Source organism: Barbus barbus (genome assembly GCF_936440315.1).
Source record: "Barbus barbus genome assembly, chromosome: 18".
NCBI classification, from domain to species: Eukaryota; Metazoa; Chordata; class Actinopteri; order Cypriniformes; family Cyprinidae; genus Barbus; species Barbus barbus.
Genome location: NC_136746.1, coordinates 11,147,808 through 11,158,181, shown reverse-complemented (window position 1 = coordinate 11,158,181; position 10,374 = coordinate 11,147,808).

Below are 10,374 nucleotides of genomic sequence, written 5' to 3'. Positions count from 1 at the left end.
CAGTTTTGAAAAATTGTTTCAAACACGAAGCATTCCATATAAACACTACTCTCTTTCTTCCTAGATTACAAGCTTGAAAATGTCTTACTTCCTGTTGGGGTCCTGATTAGCAGCATCAAGGACACCCAATAGATTGCCCATTTAAAAATGTATATTGCGAGGCTTTCGACAAGACTCAACAATTTGTGACAACGTTTTTCATTTAAAGCATATGATGAGATATAATGGTGAAATATACATTTATGACCAGCCATTTTTTAAATCAGACCCCAAATAGATAATGGCAATACATGTTGCTGATAATACTTCTATTCACAATAACGACAACACACACTAAAAGAAAAAACTAATATGTAGAAAAAGTACCGGAAAATGTCTGCCAGGAAATTTGCACAATTCTGCATTGTGTTGTGTGTTTTAACCCTGAAACAACATGACGCAATGCAATGAAAATTCCATCATATCAACACACTGGGCCCTATTTTTACAGACTTTTCTTAGAATGCAAGACAATTTCCACATTTTACTTGAAATGAATAAAGAATAAAATGAAAAAAAAGCATCTGTTTCCACTAAGTATAAAAAAGTAGATGCCATTTACAGTGTAAAAATTGGTAGGTCCTGTTTGCACTAAAAAAGCACCAAACAGAATCATGTTTACAGTAAGTACAGTGATAGATGATATTCACATGAAGTGGAAACAGAAGTAGCATGCTATTTGTACTAAGGTTACATTGTCTGAGCACAAGTAGGTGGTGTTTGTGAAAATATCCTTTGCCAGTAAGCTCTATGTTCACTTAATGGACATTAAAGCAAAAGGTTTTATAGAGTTATTCAATGGCCAGTCATGGACTGAAAACCTGAAGTAGTCAGGGCCTCTAACACAATGAGTCTGTAAAGAGTTTGAAGCAGTACACTAAAATAGCACCTGCCTCTGATGTGTGGAGAGAGGTCTGCCGTATAAACCACAGCTTTGACGACTCTATCTCATGTCTTTTATTTTCTGTAGCTCAAATAGTAGAGCATTACACTAGCAATGCCTATGTCATGGGCTTGGTTCCCAAAAGCAAGAACTGTTAAATTGTAAAAATGTATACATTGACCCTTATGCATTTGGCAGCTTTTAATCCAAGCGACTTTCCATTCAAAGACAAGACATCCCATTTTGATGTCTACATCAAATTAAACTTACAGAATTTATTTTATAGAGATGCAAGTAAAGTGTCTACTTTAATGTTTCAAATAACTTTTGTGAAAATGTCAACGTATGGGTGAAATTATTTTTTACCATCATTCAGGGTAACAGATATATTTATGTAAAAATTAAACAACATACTTTAAAGGGATAGTTCACTCCAGAATGAAAATTCTGCCATCAATTACTCACCTCATGTCGTTCCAAACCTGTAAGACCTCCATTCATCTTCGTAACACAAATTAAGATATTTTTGATGAAATCTGAGAGCTCTCTATCCCAGCATACACAGCAATGCAACTGTAATGTTCCCACACCCAGAAACGTAGTAAAGACATTGGTAAAACAGTCCATGTGACATCAGTGGCTCAACTTCAATTTTGCGAATCTACGAGAATACTTTTTGTGTGGAAAGAAAACAAAAATAATTTATTCATCAATTCTTCTCCCCAAGTTACTGTCTTTTGCCATTTTGGAAAGCATGTGTGCTTTCACCTGAACATAATTAATGTAATCAATTATTCTTGCAGCTTTGCCAAATTGAAGTTGAACCCTTGATGTCACATGGACTATTTTATCGACTACGTTTCTGGGCCTGGGAACATTTTATTTGCGTTGCTGTCTATGCAGGGTAAGACAGCTCTCCAATTTAATAAAAAATATCTTAATTTGTGTTCCGAAGATGAACGAAGGTCTCTCGAGTTTGGAATGACATGAGGGTAATTAATGGCAGAATTTTCATTTTGAACTATCCCTTTAATCTATTGTTACACTGAATGGCATTTTAGTCTTCAGTAAATCATGGTGAAAATATAAAAGATAAAAAAATTATAATTTTAAACAGTACACATTCTAATGTATCTTTAAAAGTTTAATTTTTTTATGCTTTGGTGCTATGGGTCTTTGACCCATAAATGTCGATGTAAATGCTTCAAGACAATATAAATGACAAAAAAGTCAATGAGATAAGAAAACAATTGATAACACCAATGTTACATTACCAGTTTCACGGTAATCTCACAATCTCTGTTTTTCTTCACATTAATGACAATTTTGAAAAAAGAGAATAAGCTGCCTCCCTAATGACTATGCTTTACTTTAGACCTAATTAACTTCTAACTATGCTATTATTAGAGGTTAGATGTCAATCACATCTTATGAGCTTCTGGAGCCAATTCTCTGTCCACAAGAATCCCTCACATGTATTGTCCTCAGTTTGATCAAACATACTCACTAAACACTTGTGCGCGCTTGCTAAATGACAGTGGAGACACGGAGGTGCAGCTGACATTCATAAGCACAATATCTGGGCCAAGAGAAACACACCGCACACACACTTACACATGGACACTCACACATACTAATCTGGAAAGGGTTCAATTCCAGCACCAAAGTGCAAATAGACCACTTACAGTATAAACTGAGTAATTCGATCCTTAATGAGGGATCAGAACCACAGAGAGGCTTCTACGTAATGAAATTCCTCATTCATCTGAACTCATATACACAACCTGACCCAATCTACTTTCAAACAAGCTGCCTTGAACAGCTGTGACTAACACACTTCCTATCACTCAATCAGACGTGTAAATAAACATGCACACACACACAGATTATTTTCCATGATCTGAGCATTTCTAACAAACATAATATAAAAAGTCAGTGTCGCGTGATCCTTCAAAAAACATTCTAGTTTATTGCTATTTCTTATCATCATTGTTGAAAACCATTGTGGTGCTTAATATTTTGTGGAACCTGACTTAAAAGACAGTGAAGCCTCAGAAGAAGAAGGCCTGCAAGAACCTAGTTGAAGGAAAGGTAAGCTATGTGTCCCATTGTCTTGCTGACTCTGCTGTATTTGCATGGAAAGGTGGTCTCATGAGAACAAACCGAATTTTGATATCCCCAAGCGACTGGGTAGACAATATGCGGCGTTTCCGCTCGGTCAGACGGATCTTACCCTGTCAAAACAGTTCTTGAGACTGCAGACGCGTCTCGCGGCCTTGTCCTGCACCAGACTGGCGTCGTGCTGCTCGGTGCTCAATAAGCGCACACTTGTTTGACGCAGCTGGCCGCACGCTACGCTTTTCTGTGTTCTAGGGCTTTACCCGGGGTGTCGACTTACAAACTGGAGGCATCGAGATTTTCTTTGAGCGGTTTAACTCGATTTAGAATTTAATTATCCGCTAAACTGCGCGCGGAAGCGTTTTGTGGGAACAAGGGGCACTTCACAACCTCTCATGTCAATCATCCGATAAAGAGGGAACACAAATCATCTCAGGGCAAGCGATCACGTTACCCAGATCTTAAACTTAAAAATGTATCTACTATTAAAAATATATATATTTCGACGGATTTTCTCATTTTCCTTTACTATGTTTAAGATGGTGGAATTAAATAAAACAAATACCCTAATATTTGTATGCTTCAGAGTAGCGATTGAACCCATAAACTAGGCTACTCAATGTCTTTTGAAACTATAATTTTCTATAACTATTATAACTAAAATAATTTTCAGCAGTTTTTCCTTGTCACTCACATACAGCTTCTTAAATAATTTAGTTTAGCAGCACAATTCAATACATTTCGTCACAGCTTAATTTTATTGCATGCAATCCACTTAGAAATAGAAGTTAAATGCATGTGTATTGGACTAGATTTTTGTTGGCATGCATTTTGGCTGGGGATTGTTAGCTCCCAGCCTGCTTTGCATGGGACTGGATGGGAATAGTAAATGTTGAAGGTGTCATTTTGTGTTTTGGAGATGAGATTAGAAAAGAGAGTTTCATGATCTTTTGCGATTTAAAACAATTTTCAACATAGGAAAATTTACAATAGGCCTACATTCTAATGTGCACCATTACTAGCCTAACTGAAAGAGATTAATTCTGAAACATTTTGAAAACATTTTTGACACATTTAAATTGAATACAGTCTACTCGGTTTGGTTTATGCTACACAACGCTTTAAATTGAGTTTACATGGTAATTTTGTCTCTTTTTTTTTGTTTGCACGCACCGTACAACAAATGACTCCTATTTAAACTACTTTAAATCACATTATCTGGTCAGTCAGACCCTCATAAATATGTCTTCGCACAATCAGTTTGTCAGTTAGATGCAGAATGCTTCCTCTATCAATGTTAAAACATGTTATTCAGTCACATTGCCCTCCACTCGTTTCAAATCAAAAATATGTAGACTCCAGATCTGATTCAGCACTCAAAAAGTACATTTTTGAATATGTGAAAAATTATAATACATAACACGCAATAATACATTATTATTCATTTATAGTTTTATCAACACTCAACTGTATAAAAACAACAATTACACAAAAAACAAAAGCATAAATTTACATGAAAATAAAATAAAAATACAAGAGTAACCTAAAACACGTTTATCAATTATATAAACATAGATCATTTGAACAGATGTTTTAATCTGAGATTTAAACTAAAATGTTACATACGTATAGTTACATATACAAAGTTAACCCCATGACAGGCCACCTGTGACCCACTATAGTGTTCAAAGTCTCAAAACCACATTCAAATTTAAAAACAATAGCAGATTGTAAACACCAAAAAAAGAAAACTGATTTAATGCAAATAATGGCCTTCCATATTGAGAATATGAAAAAAACAACAAATATGCATGAGGCATATTTATGCACACTTTTCCAAGTATCTCTGTATCATTCTATGACAGATGTCTCTTTAGAATAGCTCACTTAATTTCAATCACGATGGTCTTTTGAAAAACAGAAAGAAAGATTAGAGACTGAATTTGCTTTGGGTTTTTGAGCTAACTGTGCTGTGGAGTTTGAATGAGGGTCCGTGTTTGAATCATAATGGTCCAATCTGTCAGTGATCTTCGGTGTTTATCTAACAGCTTAGACAAGGCAAATAGACACTTGGGTTTGATCTTGAGGTCTATTGTGATTGGACACCACAATGAGCAGGTTAGAGGTGACAGGTCAAAGGTCGCCGGGTCTGTGGTCATGATCATGGGTGGCATATATCCCCACAAACATCATACATTGTGATCCTCCTGGCCATCTGTGTGCATTTATGTGTAAGATGACTGAGTATAAATCTCTGTTTCAAGGTCTATTGTCATGGTCACTGCAAGGTCAAGGGAGATGAACATCAGCAAAAAATATTGATTTTGAAACTGTTAAAGATTCTTTGCCCTTGAGCCAAGGAAAAATATTTGGTTAACTGATAAATAAAGATATATAATCAGCAATACAGCAAAACCTTCTTTGAGTAACCTATATAAATTCACATTTCCTAGCTTTTATTTTCATCAGAAGTATTATTCCCATGATTTTATTCACCCACAGACATGCTTCACTTCTGTGTGACCCTGGATTAAACTCGGGAGCTATTCGAAGAGCGTCTGCAGGTTTAGGTGTGTCATTTGTTTATTTGTTCAGTGGGAGGCCATCATCTCCGCGAGCCCCCATTGTGTCAAAGCTAAGGCGAATATCTCTGCATTAATCAAAAGGATTTTAGTTCATTTATGAACATCGTCTGGCACCACTGTTTTAAAGTCTGCTTTCTTAATCTGAGTGAACTGTGTGTCTGCCGTTGTTTTGGTCTTTGCCCTTGACTGCTGATTGATTTGTGCTCAAACAGGTCGGTAGTGATGTATCTGCTAGCGGTATGAAAGCTAAACATCATTAACCTATCAACCCACAGCCTTTGATTTTTAACTGAGCATAATCTGATGACCACAGAGAAAATGTTATTGTTATTAAAACAGTTTTTTGCTATTATAATAAACAATTAACATTCATTAAACAAAATGGGCTGTTATGTAGTAGTACCATATATTGTGGACAATATATTGGATAAAATATCTCACAGTTATAAAGATGAAAATCGTATTAGTTTGATTTTAGCACAATGACGTGATCATAGAGGTAAATTCTGAATTCTAAAAACTTCGGTTTAAGTGCATGGATTTTGATGTGTTGCATGGGATGTAATGTGCAACACGAAAAACATTGCTTTCCTTTACACAAGAATTTCAAATAGACACCCTGTAAACACATAAAATAACTGACAATCATGATGGCAAATTTAAGATCTATTTCTATCCTTTTATGTTCCACCCTGTTTGGCATCCTGTTCATTTTCTTGCCATTATGCGTAAATAAACAAGCTAAAGTTTAAGTGCCTTTACTAGCATATGTCTCAACGTCCAGTATGAGGGTGCTATGATAGCAGGCTAATATGGAAGGGAAACCTATACGTATCAGCATAAATCGTTCAGCTTCACAGAAATCCTCGGTTTTTATATAGGGGACGTGTAAAGCAACAACCAGAGAACATTGAAAGAGTTTCAGGAGCGCTTAAGGGCAGAAAGCAACAGGAGAGGATTAACACAACGGAGCGCAGGAAATGACATTTAACTTGTTAATATTTCTAGCTTTAGATTAATGATAAATTGTCTATTATTTTTCCTTAAAAGAGGAAGATAAAACGGGTGTTTGGCCGAGGGCTCGAGCGCCGTTCGTATGCAAAGTGGCAGCCAATTAATGAGGCTAATGACGTCATGCCTTTCAGCGTCTAGTTTGGGGTAATAATGACTTCCCAATGAATCCACTGATTGAAATGTAACTTGCCTGGCCTCGGGCGAGCAGCTAGAAATGGCTACAACAGAGGCAATCAGTAGATGGTTGAAGACAAAGGATACTCCGCTCCTTACAAATCAGTTTCTCTATAGAGCTGCAGCCGATGTTGTGAATGTGAATCTATATGCATTTATTGATGAAAAAAAATACGCCATAGACTGCTTGCAGCAAACACGCATTAGCATATTCATAGTAAATATGCAGGCTATTTACGATAATAAGGTCGGATTATTCAATTCAATGAATGTTAAATAGATGAGCAAATAGTGTATGCGTTATCTACAATGACTTCTATTTATTCTTCATCGCTTCCCAATTGAACTCTTCGTTTCATTTAACTTTTCTGCTTTTTAATTTCAGTCAATTTCTGTTTTTTATTTTTTCAACCTAACGTCCGGGTTATGTGCGGAGTAGTTTATTTGTGGGAGAAATCACGCCCTGCGGCCAGCGCGCGGGATAAGCGCTTTTTATTATGCATCACACAGATAACCAAATGAGATTAGCGCGCGAATGCTATGCATAAAAGCATAAGCGCGTGAATCAAGATAAAAAATGATGCTATTTCCGCGCGTATGGCGTCCCACTTTCTGCAGTGTCCCACTTATTCTGCGCGTGTAAAGTTTTTAAAGCGGGGTTGTTAAACTCAGCTCATGCATGACCAAAGTCCTGCAGAATTTGGCTTCGACTCTAATTAAACATATCTGCTCCAGTCGAGAGCCTTCCAGAATTGCTTGAAGAATATATGGAAGGTGTAGGCTACTGGACCAGGCTTGGAACAAAATTAGCTTTTGAACTCCTTTATACATATAAAAAAGTGTCTTTTAAGTAACTTTAAGTGTTCTTTTGCTAGAGAATGTGGAAAAAACGCCGCGAGCTTATAGCTTTGGACTGAATATTATTGTTCCAAGAACAAATTCAACTTGATTCAGAGCCAACATATTAACATAAAGCTGGGCATCTCTGTCAGAAGAAGATGACCCCTTCATTTAACTATCCAAAACAATTTAACAACAAGCATCATTAAAATATCTAGGTGCATATTCTGTCTTATAATTACGATGAATTATAGTAATAAGTATTTTCTTATGGTATTTATCTTTATGGACTTTGCTGCCCTCTTTCGGATAAACATGCTTTACTTTTTTCATTCAGACCATGGAAAATTGAGATTTTATACATTCGCAAATTAATGACTATTTTTGTGCCTTTTAACTTGTTACTGATGTATTGGTATTTAGTTTGTGTAATTTGATATTTATTGAACTGTTGCAAAGTGTTACGTAATTACCTAGAACAATTTTCAAATTGCATAAGAACTGTTTATTCAGATCATATCTAAAAAAAATGAGTTAATTGTTTTTGTTAATTATTCAGAGAAAATTAAACATTTAGTTGTAAAACATATAGACATTTAAAAATACCCCCAAACACATTATAAAATCTAATACATTACAGAATTACAAAATAATAATGCTAATAATAACAACAATAACACGTCACAGTCTGAATTATTGTTTAGCTATATGAAATGTGATTCTATTTCACGATACAAATAAAATGGTAATACTATATTCTAAAGCTAAAAGCCAGGGTCATTCAGTTTTCAAGTGAGTTTACATGACACTCCAGATGTATTTTATTCAAACCCTGGACCATTTTAGTTATTGTAAACATTACTACTAATTCAGTTTTTGGGATGGTTGCATTCTGCTGCAGAAGGAGGTTCTGGAGGTTCAGTCCATGGTTATGCATCACCTTTAACGTAAGACAAGTGAGAAAAGTGCCATTAAAATCAGTTAATATTACAATGCTTCATGCATGGGAAGTATATACCCTTCAAATTATATTTTGCATTGGAAAAAAAGTTTATTCAAGCCCTGCCATCCATGCAAGGATATATTCCAACATCCCTGTGACCCTGCATAGCAGTTTGCAGAATGAATGGATAGATGGAAGGTTTGTTTATATGTATGTTTGTCTCAGTCAGAGATCATATTTTGATGTTTTCCAAATGAATAAGAACATTCTCACTGATTTCCTGCTGAGAGTTCACTCCATCGAATATGCTGCCCTGATTTTTCACATTGTTTATGTCAAAGAGGGTTATTAAGAGATTTCTAATGACCCAGGGGCATGCAATACGTGCGTCTAAAAGCACTGGCTGACAGCAGAGAGAGAAAACAAGATTGTGTGTGTGAATGCCACATCTTCTATAAAAGTTTGTCCCTCAAGTAAAAACATTACTTTCACCGTCCGGGAAATTCTCCAAGAGAAATAAAATTAACCACTTCGGCTGACCTGTGCACAGTAAGCATACATTTTTTTGCTCTTTCTTTGTTGTTAGAAATTGCGAGAGCCAAGCCAAGGGCACTATGTCACAACAAGAAAGCACATATACACACTGGCCCAGAAATGCAAAAGCACCTCTGAGAGAGTGTCTACAGGGTCTCTGAGCCACGAGATGCTTGAATACAGACAGAATAAGCATATTAATGTACTAATAAAATAAACGTATAGGTGTATTAACAAGGCACTTTTTTATTTTATCTTTAAATTAAATACAGTTTTAAGTTATAAATATTTATTAATAATTCTTAATAATTAATCAATTTATTTATCTTTTAAGGAATAGTTCACTCAAAAATGAAAATTTGCTGAACATTTACTCGTCCTCAGGCTATCCAAGATTTAGATGAGTTTGTTTCTTCCTCAGAAATTTAGCATTACATCAGTTGCTCACCAATGGATCCTCGGCAGTGAATGGGAGTCCAAATAGCTCAGGAAAACATCACAATAATCCACAAGTAATCCACACAACTCTAGTCTATCGTTTAGTGTCTTGTGAAGCAACAAGCTGCATGTTTGCAAGAAATATCATCAAGACGTTTTTAACACTGTTGCTTCCGGCTAAAATAAGAGACTTCCATAATATTGCTCCAGAGAAAAAGTCATCTCATTTGAATCTGGAGAAAAATATGCACCACGCGCCATTTACAAGTGAAAACAGTCCAAAACTGTTCTAAACAAACATGTCGGTTGATTTTGAAGACAACAGGGGATGGACTTTTTCACTGGAGGAAGCATTATTATGGATTATGGACACAAATTTTGGTCAGAAGTGACGGTTTAAAGTTGCCTTAATAATTGATTTGTTTCGTAGAAACACACAGCTTTTCACTTTACAAGACAGTAACTGAAGTAGGTTACTTGTGGATTATTGTAATGTTCTTATCAGCTGTTTAGACTTTCATTCTGACGGCACCCATTCACTGGAGAGGAACCATTTGTGAGCAAGTGATGTAATGCTAAATTTCACCAAATTATTTCCTATGAAGAAACAAACTCTTCTACATCTTGGATGGCCTGAGGGTGAGTCAATTTTAGCAAGTTATCATTTTTTGGGTGATCTATTCTAAGTAGGGAAGTTCACAATGAAACCAATGTATGTTTTGATAATTATCTGAAAGGTTATCCCACATATTTTGTATTTATGATCAATGTCACCATTTGCACTATAGCAAAACACAATCCAGAAG